Source organism: Mobula birostris, chromosome 7, assembly GCF_030028105.1.
Source record: "Mobula birostris isolate sMobBir1 chromosome 7, sMobBir1.hap1, whole genome shotgun sequence".
NCBI classification, from domain to species: Eukaryota; Metazoa; Chordata; class Chondrichthyes; order Myliobatiformes; family Myliobatidae; genus Mobula; species Mobula birostris.
In genome coordinates this window covers 66149576-66165041 of record NC_092376.1, presented here as the reverse complement: position 1 = coordinate 66165041, position 15466 = coordinate 66149576, and positions in this window count along the sequence as shown.

Genomic DNA, 15466 nt, shown 5'->3' with positions numbered 1-15466 from the left:
TGTGTTTTAGGATTTGACAAACCCTTATACATGCTTGAAATTATTCTACTACTGTTAGCTCAATTATATGCTTTTTTAAATAGCTCTGTCAATCATGTACTTGCCTTGGTTACATTTTTAACCGTCCTATTAACATACTGTCGCATCTGTAAATAAAAAGTCTTGTTTTTCTAATAGGTGTTTCTCTTTAAGCATTTCAAAACTGAACAGTGTTCCTTCTTTCATTGTATTGCAAAGAACTGTTATTCCTTTAGCTGTCTAGTCCTTAAATCTAGCATCCCGTTTATTCGGCATAAAATCCGAGTCATATGCACACCATGTAAGAATTGCAATATCTCCCTCTAGTTTATGTTCTTTTGTAATAGTTTTCCATACTTTGAGTCCTTTTCACTCATGGGTTATCAATAGTATTTATGTACCTTTTTAGGTTGTTATCAGCCAAAATTGCCTGTATGGGGATGGGAAGTATCCCCTCCTCCATGTTTTTCCATTGAGCGTCATATGATGGCTTGCACCAACATATCACAGCTCTCAACTGTGCTGCAAAATATTAATCTCTAAGAGAAGGTAGGCCCCATTCTCACCCCCCCCCCTTTCCTTGGCTAATTGCAAAGTTTTGAGACAAACTCTAGGCCTTTTACCTTGCCATGTATATCTTGATAACATTTTATTCTATTCATTGAATTGATTTTGATTAATCTCTATTGGTAGGGTCTGAAAGAGATATAATATTCTGGGCAGTATATTCATTTTAATAGATTCAATCCTTGAACTGAGACTAAAAAAAGGAATTAGGTCCCGTCTTGTTATATCTTCCTTAATTTTTTTATATAGGCTGATAATTACATTCTGGTAATTTTGCCAAGTCTTTTGGCATAATGATGCCCAAATATTTGAAAGACTCTTTGCCATGCCCAGGGATATCTACTTTCAATTTCTCTTGGTGGGCTATAGTTAAATGAAAGTAATTGGGTTTTATCTATGTTGATCTTGTATCCTGATAATTGACCATATTGTTCAAAGGATTGCATCAATTTAGGTAAAGAGTATGTTGGTGCCCTAGATAGATCAAAATGTCATCCGCGTAACAGGCTAATTTATGCTCTGTCCCTTTAATAGTAATTCCCCTGATATCTTCATTTTGTCTGATGTATTGAGCTAATGGTTCCAGATATAATGCGAAGAGTAGCGGTGACCATGCACAACCCTGTCTCTTGCCCCTTTCTAGGGTAAAACTATTTGATAAGTATCCATTGATATTAATCCTAGCAGTAGGGTTACCATATTCAAGATTCAAAGATTCAAAAAACTTTATTGTCATTCTAACCATACATCAGCTCTGCAGGGCAGAATGAGACAGCATTTCTCAGGGGCAGTGCAATCATAACATAACAAACGTAACACTAAATAATAAACATAACAATAAATAGTAAAACACAACAGCCACATGTCAGTTAAAATCAGTTATAAGTGTCCAGTACAAGTTAAAAGTGTCCAAAGCAGAGTCAGGTGGAGCAGCTATTTAGCAGTCTGACTGCGTGTGGGAGGAAGCTGTTTAGTAGCCTTGTGGTTTTAGTTTTGATGCTCCTGTAACGTTTGCCTGATGGCAGAAGAACAAACAGTTCTTGGAGAAGGTGTGAGGGGTCTTTAATGATGTACCGTGTCTTCTGGAGGCATCGACTCTGAAAGAGGTCTTAGACAGAAGGTAGGGAGACCCCAATAACCTTCTCTGCTCCCCTAACCACCCTCTGCAAGGCGTTTTTGTCGACAGCACTGCAACTGGAGTACCAGGTTGTGATGCAAAAGGTCAGCACACTCTCAACCACGCCTCTGTCGAATGCAGTTAAGATGTTAGTGGGGAGCGATGCTTTTTTAAGCTTCCTCAGCAAGTGCAATCTCTGCTGGGCCTGTTTCACAATCCCAGTGGTGTTCCTGGACCAGGTGAGATTGTCCTGGTGTCTGTATAGTTTTAATATAGTGTCTGTGTAGTTTTAATAATTGTGCCATGGAAACCATATCTATGTAAAATTCTGTAAAGAAAATTCCAATTGACGGAATCAAATGTCTTTTCAGCGTCTACGCTTATCACTATCGCTTCAATTTTATTTTTTTGTATATGATCCATAATGTTGTGTCCTTTGTATATTGTCTTGTGTTTGGTGTTGTATAAAACCTGTCTGATCCTTATGTATCAGTATGCGTGGAAACCCTTCTAATCGTTTGGCCATGGTGGAGGTAAATAATCTACGTTAAGAATGGATATTGGTCTGAATGACCCACATTCCATTTTATCCTTGCCTTCTTTCGGTATAGCTGAGATTATTGCTTCCTTCCAGCTGGGTGGCATTTGTACCTTTTTTAGAGCCCAGTTCAGTGTGGGCAGCAAGACAGGAATTAACTCATTTTTTCATTTTTTGTACCACTGTGCCGTATACCCATCTGATCCTTGTGACATGCTTAATTTAAACCTACTAATTGCAGCTTTTAGTTCAACTTCAGTTATGTCAGCAGTCATTGTTCTATTTTGTTCTTTGCTTAAAGAGAGTAACTAGAGAATTTAGGAAGGTGTCAATTTGGGTTATGCTTCCCCCTGGAACTTTGGAATATAAAGTTTTGTAAAACACTTCAAAAGGTTCTTGAATTTCACTTAGCTTATTTTTTTATCATTTTTGTTCTTGGATCCCTAATTCTATGAATTATATTTTCTGCTCTTTTTTTTCAGTTTCCACACCAGTATTTTCATAGACTTAGATCCACTTTCATAATGTCTCTGTTTCAGAAACTTTAAATTTTTCCTGGTTTCTTGCGTAGCTTGATGCAGCTCTGAAAAAGCAGCAATCAGTGTTCACCAAAAGTCAAGAGACTCATGATGGAGCTATCAAGGCCAGCGGTATTATTGCCAACAAAATAGCTGCTGTGTCAAAGCCATACTCGGGGGAATTCATCAAAGCATGCATGCTGATGGTGGCAGAGCTGGTGTGCCCTGAGAAGAGGCACGCTTTTGGTAATATCAGCTTGTCAAGAAATATGTGGTAGAATCAGGGACCTTGCAGAAGATTTGAACAGTCAAATAAAAGATGAAGTGAAGTCATTTATTGCCTTCTCTATTGCAATTGATGAGAGCACCAACGTGACTGATGTAGCTCAATTAGGAATATTTATTCGTGGTGTTGATGCATCTTTGACCATCACTGAGGAGTTTGTGGAGATGGTGCCCTTGACAAACACCACAACAGCGAACGACGTTTTCTCCAGCCTTGTCGAGGCCTTGGACAGACTGGGGTTGACTGGAGTCACGCTGTTAACATGGCAACAGATGGCGCACTGTCCATGGTCGGGAAAAAGGCAGGTGTTGTTGCGAAACTCAGAGAGAAAGTTCAAACAGAGAATCCAGAGCAGGAATTCTGGAATTTTCATTGTATTATACGGCAAGAGGCATTATGTAGCAGGAGCCTGAAAATGGACAATGTCATGGATGTAGTAATAAAAATGGTTAATATTAGAGCCAAGGGACTCAACCATCGGCAATTTGACACTCTTTTGTCTGAAAGTAATATTGGACATGGCCTACCCGACCACACTGATGTCCACTGGTTGAGCAGAGGGGTTGTACGCAAACGTTTTTTTCAATTATGTGCAGAAACTGGACTATTCATGAATGAGAAAGGGAAGTCAGGGGCAGAGTTGGATGACCCAGACTGGCTTCATGATCTTGCATTTTTGGTGGATATAACAGAGCACTTAAATATGCTTAATGTTAACATGCAAACTTGTTACGGAATACTACGACAGCATTCGTGCCTTTCAAATTAAATTAGGCCTGTGGGAGATGCAGCTATCCCAGAACAACCCAGCTCATTTCCCCTCTTTGCAGTCTGTGCGTGTCACTCATGGGAATAATGACAACATGGACAGGTACAAGGACAAAATATCTTGGCTGAAAAATGAGTTTCAGAATTGTTTCCAAGTCTTCATTCAGCTCGAGAAGGAATTCTCACTATTTTGCTCGCCATTTGCTGTCAACGCAGCATCAGATGTGCCGGAGGAGCTCCAAATGGAACTAATTGAAATTCAGTGTAACTCGGTTTTGAAATATAAATTTGAGACTGTGGGTCTGGACTCATTCTATCAACACCTGGGACCGATGTACCCCAAGATGACAGACTTTGCCTCAAAGATCCTTTGCATGTTCGGGACGACATATCTCTGTGAGCAGGCGTTGTCCATGATGAGCACTAATAAATCCAAACTGAACTAGCAGCTGACACACAGACATCTAAATGACATTATGAAAATCACAACTGCCCAGAAACTGGTCCCTGATGTTGACAGGCTGGTTAAAGCCAAGAGATGTCAGATGTCTGGAAGCAGCAAGTGAAAAATGAGTGACACTCTCGATGCACTGCGACATGTAAGCAAAATGCATTATGAAATATTGAGTGTCATAATATCGTGATTCATTCATTTTCTGACTTCTATTATTGTAAATGTGATCACTCCAATAAAAATAGAGGCTAACTGTGTTCATTGTCTGAGTTTGATTGCTGGAAGCAGGCAATAAAAATTAGGTGCAGTTGTGTAGCCTACATTTACAATTTGTTTCGTTAGGTCTACATTTATGTCTGCTAATGTTTGATTTCAAATGCTTTATTAATGGAAAGGGTGTAGCCAAAATAGCATCGTTTTTTCTCTCTCTCATCACAACTTTCTTGTAGCCTACGACTGTAAGTTAATACCAATCATAAAAATAATGCTTGCTAGGCAATCTTCTTCATAAGAAACAAAATTCGTAAAGTGAAACACTTTGTAGTTATAGCAGAGACTGAGACACATGAGAGCAGATTGAAAAAACAAAGGCAACAAAAGCTGTGGGAGCACGCGCATGTGTACAACTGATCCGGCCCGCATGAAGTCACATTTTGTCCAATCCGGCCCGTGACCTAAAATGAGTTTGACACCCCTGCTCTAATGTATCTTGTGCCAAATTCAATTTGTGTTTTTTTTTCTAGTTCCTTCAGCCTATTTTGTAATTTCTGTGATGTTTTATTCCTTTTTTTTTCTTATATGAAGATATCACTATAATTTTCCCTCTTAAGACAGCCTTCAGAGTATCCCGTAGAATGGGAGGTGAAACCTCTCCATTATCATTGAATTCTAAGTAAAGACCAATTTCTTTTTTAATTTGTTCCTTAAAGTAGGGATCATTGAGTAGACTTGAATTTAGTTTCCAAATAGTATTCTCTGGTTGTAGGTCAAAATCAACAGATAAATATATAGGTGCATGGTCACTTACATCTATTGTCCCAATTCCACTGGAGATTATTTTGTCTTTGTCTTTTCCAAATGTTATGAAATAGCCTATTCTTGTATATACAGAATGGGGGGTAGAATAATGAGTGTAATCCCTTCTGTCAGGGAAAAGGCCCATCCATATATCAATTAGACCAACATCCTCAAAAAGTGTATTAACTTTCTTATGTAAGGATTTTGTTCCATAGGTTTTTCTATTGGAAGAGTCTAGCTTTGGTTGTAATTGTAAATTTAAGTCTCCCCCACATATCAGGAGACCTTATGTTTCCATTACCATAATATTAGTAATTTTCTGAAAGAAACTAATATCACTTCCTGGGAGTGTGTATATATTCAATAGAGTAACTGATTTTCCTTCTGTATTCCCCCTTACCAGAATATATCTGCCCTCCTTATCTCCCATTTCAAATACTTTTTCAAAATTTAGCTTGCTTGAGATAAGAATAGCAACTCCTCTGCTATGTCCTGATTTATATGAGGAAAAAAACAAATTAGTGAAGCCCATTCTCTTTAGTTTTCCATGCTCATTATCACTTAAGTGAGTTTCCTGTAAATACACTACATGGGCTTGTTCTTTTTTCAATTTTGGTTAGAATTTTACTGCGCTTGATTGGATTTAACAGCCCATAGACATGAAAAGAAATGAATTTTACTTTGTCCTTAGCCATGTGTATTTATCTGTCAATATATCATTGAAATTAACAGAATAAAACTAAATTGATCTACTCCCCGAACAAATAAGAACCAAGAAACAGGAATAATTTTAAAAAAGGCAACGAAGGTGTGATTCCAAGGCTGAGGTCTCTAGTAGATGACCCTGTGTTGAGCTAGAGGGATACAAATTGACAATGAACTGGACTGGTCAAAGATCACTGAGGCTGTCTACAAGAAGGGTCAGGGTTGTCTCTATTTCCTGAGGAGGCTGAGGTCCTTTAACATCTGCTGGACGATGCTGAGGATGTTCTACGAGTCTGTGGTGGTCAGTGCTATCATGTTTGCTGTTGTGTGCTGGGCAGCAGGCTGAGGGTAGCAGACACCAACAAAATCAACAAACTCATTCGTAAGGCCAGTGATGTTGTAGGGATGGAACTGGACTCTCTTACGGTGGTGTCTGAAAAGAGGATGCTGTCTAAGTTGCATGCCATCTTGGTCAATGTCTCCCATCCACTACATAATGTACTGGTTGGGCACAGGAGTACATTCAGCCAGAGACTCATTCCTCCGAGATGCAGCACAGAGCGTCATAAGAAGTCATTCCTACCTGTGGCCATCAAACTTTACAACTCCTCCCTTGGAGGGTCAGACACCCTGAGCCGATAGGCTGGTCCTGGACTTATTTCATAATTTACTGGCATAATTTGCATATTACTATTTAACTATTTATGGTTCTATCACTATTTATTATTTATGGTGCAACTGTAACGAAAACCAATTTCCCCCAGGATCAATGAAGTATGACTATGACAAAGCTGAAAACATATTCAACTGCATTGCATCATCCATTCATGATAAAGGCCTTGAATGGTCTAATTGTGTAGGATTCAGCAGTGACAACTGCAATGTAATGATTGGCAAAACCAACTCTGTCTGATCAAGAGTGAAAGCACAGGCCCCTCATATTTACAGCATTGGCTGTCCAAGTCACCTGGTCAACATTTGTGCCAAAATTGCTGCTAAGGAGCTCTCAATGTCACCTGAAGAACTGCTCATTGACATCTACTACTACTTTGAGAAAAGTTCCAAACGAAGAGAAGACCTAAAACAGTTTCAAGAGTTCTGCAATGTTGCCCAGCAGAGAATACAAAAGCATTGTCCTACACGCTGGCTCTCTTTAGGAAAAGGTTTGGACCATCTGCTCCACTAATGGCCAGCCTTTATTTCATATTTTGAGTCAAAGAGTGAGAATCAGAAGTCATCTCATATTCAGAAGAGGCTGAAAGACCCCCAAATGAAAATATACACATGCTTTCCCCATAATGTCACACAATGTTTTGACAAATTCAATTTGGTTTTTCAAAACAAGGCACCTATCCTCTTCAAGTTGGATCAGAGTGTAGAAGAGCTCCTGCATGACATAGCAAGCAGATTTATTGAGCCAAAGGTATTGAGAGAACAGAACATTCAGGAGATACCCTGAAATTCACTGTCCAGATAAAGAGCTTTTTATTGGGTACCTGGCAAGGAGGCAGTTGCTAAGCGAGGAAGCACAAGAGATTCCCCCCTTACAAGACAAAGCAGTTCTTCAAAGATGCCAGAGCATTCTATGTCAGGTGCTTTCAAAAAATTTTGGAGAAGTTCCCAATGAGAGACCAAATCTTGAAAAATCTGTCAGTGGTCAATACAGAGAGCCAAGATGAGGTGAATTCAGAGCAGATTTTGACTTTGTCAGAGAGATTTCCAAATGTGATCAAGCCAGATGCAAGAGACCAGCTCCACTTGGAAGTCCTGGATTATGTCTCAACTAACCTTGAAGGACTGGTGCCAAATTACAAAAGTTTGCCAGTTGATGAGTTCTGGGGGAAGCTGTCCAAAGTAAAATCTGTGAGCACAGGGCTGTTGAGATTCAAAGAGCTCTGCCAGTTGATGAAGCTGCTTTTGGTGCTGCCAAATTCTAATTGTGATGTAGAAAGGGCATTCAGCATGGTGCGTCACATTAAGACAGAATTCAGAAGTCATCTGTCTCACAAAATACTTGTGAATCTGATATCTTGCAAAATTACCAAATTCATTGACACAGACTGCTATGAGGTTGAGACTAATGGCAAAATGCTCAAATCTGCCAAGCAAGCCACCTCACAGTACAAGGACAGTTTGCAAAAGAAATAGAAAAGCTATTTGCATTAGCATTTAGCTATTAGCATTGAGACTACCAGCAAAATACTCAACAAGGAATAGATATAGATATGTATATATATAAATAGTTTTAATATGTGATCAAATAAATTGTTGTGTTCTTTTGTCATCAAATGTCCTGTATACATGCACCCTTGGAGGTTGACTGGGGTGGGGAGGCGGTGGCAGGGGTGGTGGTGCTACCTCCCTGAAATGAGTTTTTGCAGGGTGGGATGTCTGAAACATTAAGCAACACCGTTGTCTCATCAGTATTAATCAACAAGCTTCAGAACCTGGGCCTCTGAAATTGAGTGATTGGTCTTTCTGAGAGCTCTTTGCAAACAATATTGATTAAACTGTGGTTTCCACTTACAGTTTAGTGAAAGTTGTTGCTTCGATAAGGGAATCTCTGCCCAAAGTGCAGGTGTGCAGCCTTTCTTACACCTCCTCAGTCCAGTTGCTGAAGCTTAATTGGTTTTGCCATTTTTTCACTATTGTTTCTTATGGACTAAACCAAAGTACGGATTCCTTGAACCCTGTGCATTGGGAAGGTTCCTGAAGCAATGAGAGGTTGCTTTCCATAGAACTCGAGGGCACTGATGCATCGCTTCCTATTGCAGCATCACATCAAATTTTCGCAATTTCAGTGAATCCTGATTTATTTTCCAGGCCCCAGTTTGACACATTAAATTTTAGATAAAGATTTGCTGTTCAAACTCTTAAACCGTCGTATCATGCGTTCAACTAAATATTGTGTATTGCTTTCATAGTGTATGGTGTTGTATGAATTTGCAGTATGCATAGAAATTAACATAAGTTAGAGTTCCTTACTCATTCTAACAATATAACATTCTTTTCATCTTTTTTTCTCTTTAATCTTGGAAGGTTCACCAGCCAGTCCTGGTGAAGGGTCTCTGCTTGAAATGTCTACTGTTTGTTCCTCTCTATTAATGCTACTTGACCTGCTGCATTTAGTGTGTTATTCTGGCAAGTTCACCTGTTTCTTGGATGGCGGAACTGCCTTTTGAGGAGGGATGAGACAGACTTGGCATGAAATCGTTACTTGAGAAGCATGAAAGAACATTGCTTTAAAACTTAGAAAATTTGTACAAACATACAAAGAGGGCTTAACTAGGTTCTGCTTCCAGGAATCATGAGTGTGTGTTCCTCACTCAAAGGAATCTACAGCACTCTATTACATTATGACTGACAAGGTTCCTTAAGATTGTCATAACCGAGGGAGGTAGTGCGGATAAGGCCCACTACCTATGAAATGTTCCCAGTGGTGTGCGTCTCAAATAGCCTCTGACAAGCAACTTCATCTCCTGGCCTTCACATGTGGCTTAGCTACTAAGCATGGCAGAATTGTTCTACTGACAGGAGAAGAGGCAAAAGTGAGCTAGATACACCTTAAAATCAGACTTTTCAGGCAGATGGAGCCTAAAGGAAAGCTCTGATCTCAAACCCCCACTGCCTTGCAGCTATAGCCACTCATGGGGAAGGCTTCAGGAGTAAACCCCGGGGAAAACTCGGGAGCAGGAGTCCCTAAAGCAGTCTTGCGTTGAGTTCAACTTTGACTGGCAACTTCTGCAATGCTGCTGGTGCCAAATTGTATTGGTCTCTGCCGTTCCTTTGAATTCATCAGCTGCATGGAGAAGGGGAGGCTGCTACATGGGCAACAACTTGCTCTCCATTTTGTACCACCCTGGCTTGGGTATCATATAGAGAGCGAGGACGCAGTATCCGTGGTCTACCCCAACCAACAGAGGGCCACAAAATTACTGATAAATGTGAAATTTGTTGTGTGTGACAGCAGTACTGTGCAGACAAAATGAACAATGAGGTAGTGTTCAATGGCCAAAGGATCCGTGATAGGGTGAAGACCAAAGGAGATTGCATGATGGCTACAAGAGGCTTCGAAGGCTACTGAATAGCAGAAGGTGTGTCCAGAGGAGACGTATAAGGATGGAGACCATAAAATCCGGAAGAGACACACAAAAACAGATACAAGGCTGAAAAAAGTTGATTTTCTGAAAATGTAAATGTAATTGTTATAGAACAATATAGCACAGAACCCAGCCCTTCAACCAATCTAGACTATGCTGAACTATTATTCTGCCTAGTCCCATCAACCTGCATCTGGACCATAGCTCTCCATACCCCTCCCATCCACGTACCTCTCCAAACTTTACAGTAATGTTCAAATTGAACCTCCATCACCCACTCCGCTGGCAGCTCATTTTACATTCCCATCACACTCTGAGTGAAGAAGTTCCCCATGTTCCCCTTAAAATTCTCACTTTTTACCCTTAATCTATGACCTCTAGATCTAGTCTCACCTAATCTCAGGGAAAATGCAGGAAGGCTTTTTCCACTATCGATACACCACATTTATACCTCTATCAAAACTCCTTTCATTCTCCTTCACTCTGGGAAGAAATTCCTAACCTATTCAATATTTTGCTATAACTCGGGTCAACAATTCCCAGCAATATCCTTGTAATTTTCCTCTGTACTATTTCAATCTTGTTGATAACTTTCCTGTAGGTAGGTAATCAGAACTGGATGCAATATCACAAATTAGGTCTCATCAATATCTTGTACAACTTGTACAGAAACAGTCCAAAGGCTTCTTGATTCACAGAATGAATCGAACTGCTGATTCGGAAAGGCAAAAGGTGGAGGTGTGTTTCGTGATAAACTGTCGGTTGTGTGCCAATGTGCCGGTTTTGTCGAATGTGTGTTCCCTGATCTTGAACACCTAATAGTCTTTCAATATTTTTATTAGTTTCTACATAGAAGAATACAGAGTACAAGAAAGTATATATAAAGATGGAAAAAAAACAACTACCAATTATATTATATCTATTCATAATAATCTCGTTACCCCATATTCATGTAGGTTAGTCAAAGTTATATTGAAATATACTAATTTATTACAAAATAAGAATCTAACCCCTACCAAGACCGAAGCTGTTTATTAAGGAGCCCTCCTAGCTATAAGAGAGCTAAAGGCCAAAATATGTGAATCTGATGTCTTCAACTTGATATCTTGTCCTGCAACAATACTGAATAGGGCTGTCAGAGGATTAGGCTTAAAATTGACTTTGAAAAGTAAAGAAAAAGTTTGGAAAAACTTCCTTCCAATATTTTTCAAGACATGGACAAGTCCAAAATATATGAATTAATGAAGCTTCTCCATTATTGCATCCGTCACAGTAGGGAGATATATCCGAATAAAAACGAGATAGCTTATCTTTAGTCATATGGACTCCATCTACCACCTTAAATTGTATGAAGGAATGGCGAGAACATAGTGATGACGTATTAACCAGGTTAAAAATTTCATTCCAAGTTTCCTCAAATATTGATGTGTAAAAGTCTTGTTCACAGAGATCTTTAATTTTGTCTAAAGAAATATTCCTCGTCTCCAGTAACGTACCATAAATATTAGATATTGAACCATTATAAAAAGGTGTCAAATTAAAAATTACGTCTAGTAAGTTCTTATCTGAGCTTATAGGAAATGTGCATAATTGAGATCTTAGAAAGTCTCTAATTTGTAGATATCTAAAAAAGTGAGTTTTAGGTCGGCTATATTTAGCTGACAATTGCTCAAATGAAAAAGGATTTCCTCCAACAAACAGGTCCCAAAAATATTTAATACCCAACCTGTCCTATTCTTTAAAAACTAAATCAGTCATGGAGGGTTAAAAAAAAATTAGAATAGTTTTTGGGACTAGAAGGGGTAAACCAAGTAAACCAAAATGTTTTCTAAATTGTATCCAGATCCTCAGAGTATGTTTAGCTATTAAATCATCAGTTAGTTTACTTACAAATAAAGGAAGTGAGGACCCAAGAAGAGAAATAATAGAAAATTTGTTAACAGAATTAACTTCTAAAGGAACCCATACTGGACGGTCTACACAATTAATATAATATATCCAAAACATAAGATATCGTATATTAACTGCCCAGTAATAAAACCTAAAATTAGGTGAGGCTAAACCTCCAGACCTTTTTAGGTTTTTGAAGATGAACTTTATTAAAACGAGGATGTTTATTTTTCCATATATATTATTATAGGCATCCGTTAGTCTCATGAGACCATGGATTTGCGCCTTGGAAGGTTTCCAGGGCGCAGGCTTGGGCAAGGTTGTGTGGAAGACCGGCAGTTGCTCTTGCTGCAAGTCTCCCCTCTCCACGCCACCGATGTTGTCCAAGGGAAGGGCACTAGGGCCGATACAGCTTGGCACCGGTCACAGAGCAATGTGTGGTTAAGCGCCTTGCTCAAGGATACAACACGCTGCCTCAGCTGAGGCTCAAACTAGCGACCTTCAGATCACTAGATCACTTTTCCATATATAGGAGGATAAAATAGATTCAAGAGAGTCAAAAAAAGGATTTAGGAATAAAAACAGGTAAAGCCTGAAAAAGATATATAAATTTAGGTAGAATATTCATTTTAATAGAATTAATTCGTTCAATCAATGATATTGAAAGAGGTGACCAATTTAATATCTTTTTTACTTGGTTCAATAAAGTAAGAAAGTTTTCTTTAAACAGGTATTTGTAATTCTTAATGATTGTTACACCCAAATAAGTAAATTGATTCCTTACAATTTTAAAAGGAAGATTAGTATTAATTGGTGCCAAATTATTTAAAGGAAATAATTCACTCTTAGGTAACTGGCTAAAATGGGAGAGTAAAGAAAGTACACAAGGTAACAAAATCTCAACATTAGAGATAAAAAGCAATATATCATCATTGTAAAGCGAGATTTTGTGGGTAATACCTCTCCTTAAAATACCACAGGTATTATTAGATTCTCGAAAAGCAATAACAAGGGATTCTAAAGCTAAATCAAAAAGCAAAGGACTCAACAGACAGCCTTGTCTACAAACGCTTGTAGTTCCGCAGTGAAGTTTAAATGGTTTGGAGTTTTGAAAATTAGTAAGAACTCGAGCAGAAGGAGATAAAGTAACTTAATCCATTGAATAAAATCTGGTCCAAAATTAAATTTTTCTAAGGTTTTAAATAAATAATTCCATTCAACCCAATCGAAGGCCTTCTCGGCATCTAAGGATATCACACATTCTGATATCTCCTGAGAAGGAGAGTAAGTAACATTTAATACACGGCGTATATTAAAATGGGAATGCCGGTTTTTAATAAATCCAGTCTGGTCATCAGAAATAATAGAAGGTAAAATATTTTCAATCCTATGAGCCAGAACTTTAGAAGGAATTTTAGTATCTACATTAAGTAATGAAACTGGCCTATGCGAATAGCATTCAGTTGGATCCTTGTTCTTTTTTTAGGATAAGCAAAATGGAAGCTTCATAAAAAGATTGAGGCAAACTACCCAATTTGAAAGAATCCAAAATGACTAAGTGTAACTGCGGTATAACTAATGAAGAAAAAGCCTTATAAAATTCTCCAGAAATTCCATCTGGACCCAAGCCTTCCCTGAGTCTAATGAACGTATAGCCTCAGCGATTTCCTCATAAGAAATGGGTTGATCCATCTGTTTGCAATTATCTGCAGAAAGTGCAGGGATATTTAATTGATCTAAAAAATTGTTCATTACAGTATTATCTTTAGGGAAGTCAGAATTATAAAGTTTAGAATAGAATTCTCTAAAGGTATCATTTATTTCAGAGTAATCATTTGTCCTATCACCATTAGTTTTGCAAATTTCTTTAATTTGTTGTTTAACTACAGAAGTTTTTAATTGGTTGGCCAATATTTTGCCTGGTTTATCTCCGTGAATGTAAAATTGAGTTTTATCTTTAAGAAGTTGAGTTTCAATTGGATATGTTAACAGAAGATCATATTTAGTTTTAACTTCAACACGTCTTTTATATAAAACAGGATCTGGAGCTATAGCATATTGTTTTAATTGATTGGCTAATTCAATTCTTTCTTTATTAGCCTTATTCTTAACCCTCACAGTATGAGAAATAATTTGTCCTCTAATATAGGCCTTGAAAGTATCCCATACAATAAGATTAGAAGTCTGTTCCTTTTTATTCTCTTCAAAAAACAAAATACTATGATTCTCTAGGAATTTTAAAAATTCCTTATCAGATAACAAAGTTGTATTAAAACACCAGAAACTGTTGGTTTGAAGAAGACCAGGGAGTTTTAAAGATAAAAAATATAGGAGCATGATCTGAAACAGCAATCTCTTATATATTCACAGGAGCGAACTGATGAGATCATTTGACTATTGATAAAAAAATAATCAATCCTGGAATATGTGTGATGAACATGGGGAAAAAAAATGAATATTCCCTATCTAAGTGATGTAAGAAATGACAAACATCAACTATACCACACTTCAATAAAAAAGGATTGAATAAACAAAGCTGATTTATTAAGAGACGTTGGTTTAGAAGTTGATCAGTCTAAAATTGGGTCTAGCCAACAGTTAAAATCTCCTTCCATCACCAATGAATAAAATTTCAGATCTGGTAAAAATGAAAAAAAGCATTCAAAGAATCCTGGGTCATCTACATTTGGGGCAGACACATTGGCAAGTGCTATTAACTTATTATCTAGTTTTCCTGAGACTATAACAAAACGTCCATTAGTATCAGACACTACTTTATGTTGGATAAAGGAAAGTATATTATCTATAAGAATCAAAACTCCTCTAGATTTGGTCTGTAAAGGGTGAAAACAAAGTCTATTCCAACGGCTAAAAATCGGTAGATTATCACATTTGCGTATGAGTTTCTTGTAAAAAAAATAATAGGGACCTTAAATTTCTTAATATAAGCAAAAAATCTTATGTTTAAGAGGGTGATTTAATCCTTTCATGTTAAAACTGAGTAAATTAATAGTTTGGTCTATTTTTAATATTATTTAAAGAAAGGGTTAAAATGTAAGTTAAAAACCAAGCCGTAAACCTTGAGAAATGGTAACCAAGCAACAAGTTGGCTAAAAATTTGAAAACAGCTTCTAGGGAAAAAAAACCCCATAACCCCGCCCACCTCCCAAAGAAAGAAAACCGACCAAAAGAAAGTCGGCATGTATAAACTACTGACAACACCCCAAAAACCTGGTGATCGCTCCAATAAGTTTCAAGGTTATTTATATTCCAACCTAGACTAAACAATACCCAAACAAGAGATTCAGCTATCGTATATCAAAAATACAGTATTAAAAATAGGAAAGGAAATTAGTTACAAAGGTTTACCAAAAGTAAAAGATACAATTATTCATACAGATAGACATTAAATATTAATCTTATATCTTCATGGAAAATCAGACTAAGCAATTAGCTTTCAAATTAAAAAAAAATCTTTGCTTCAGCAT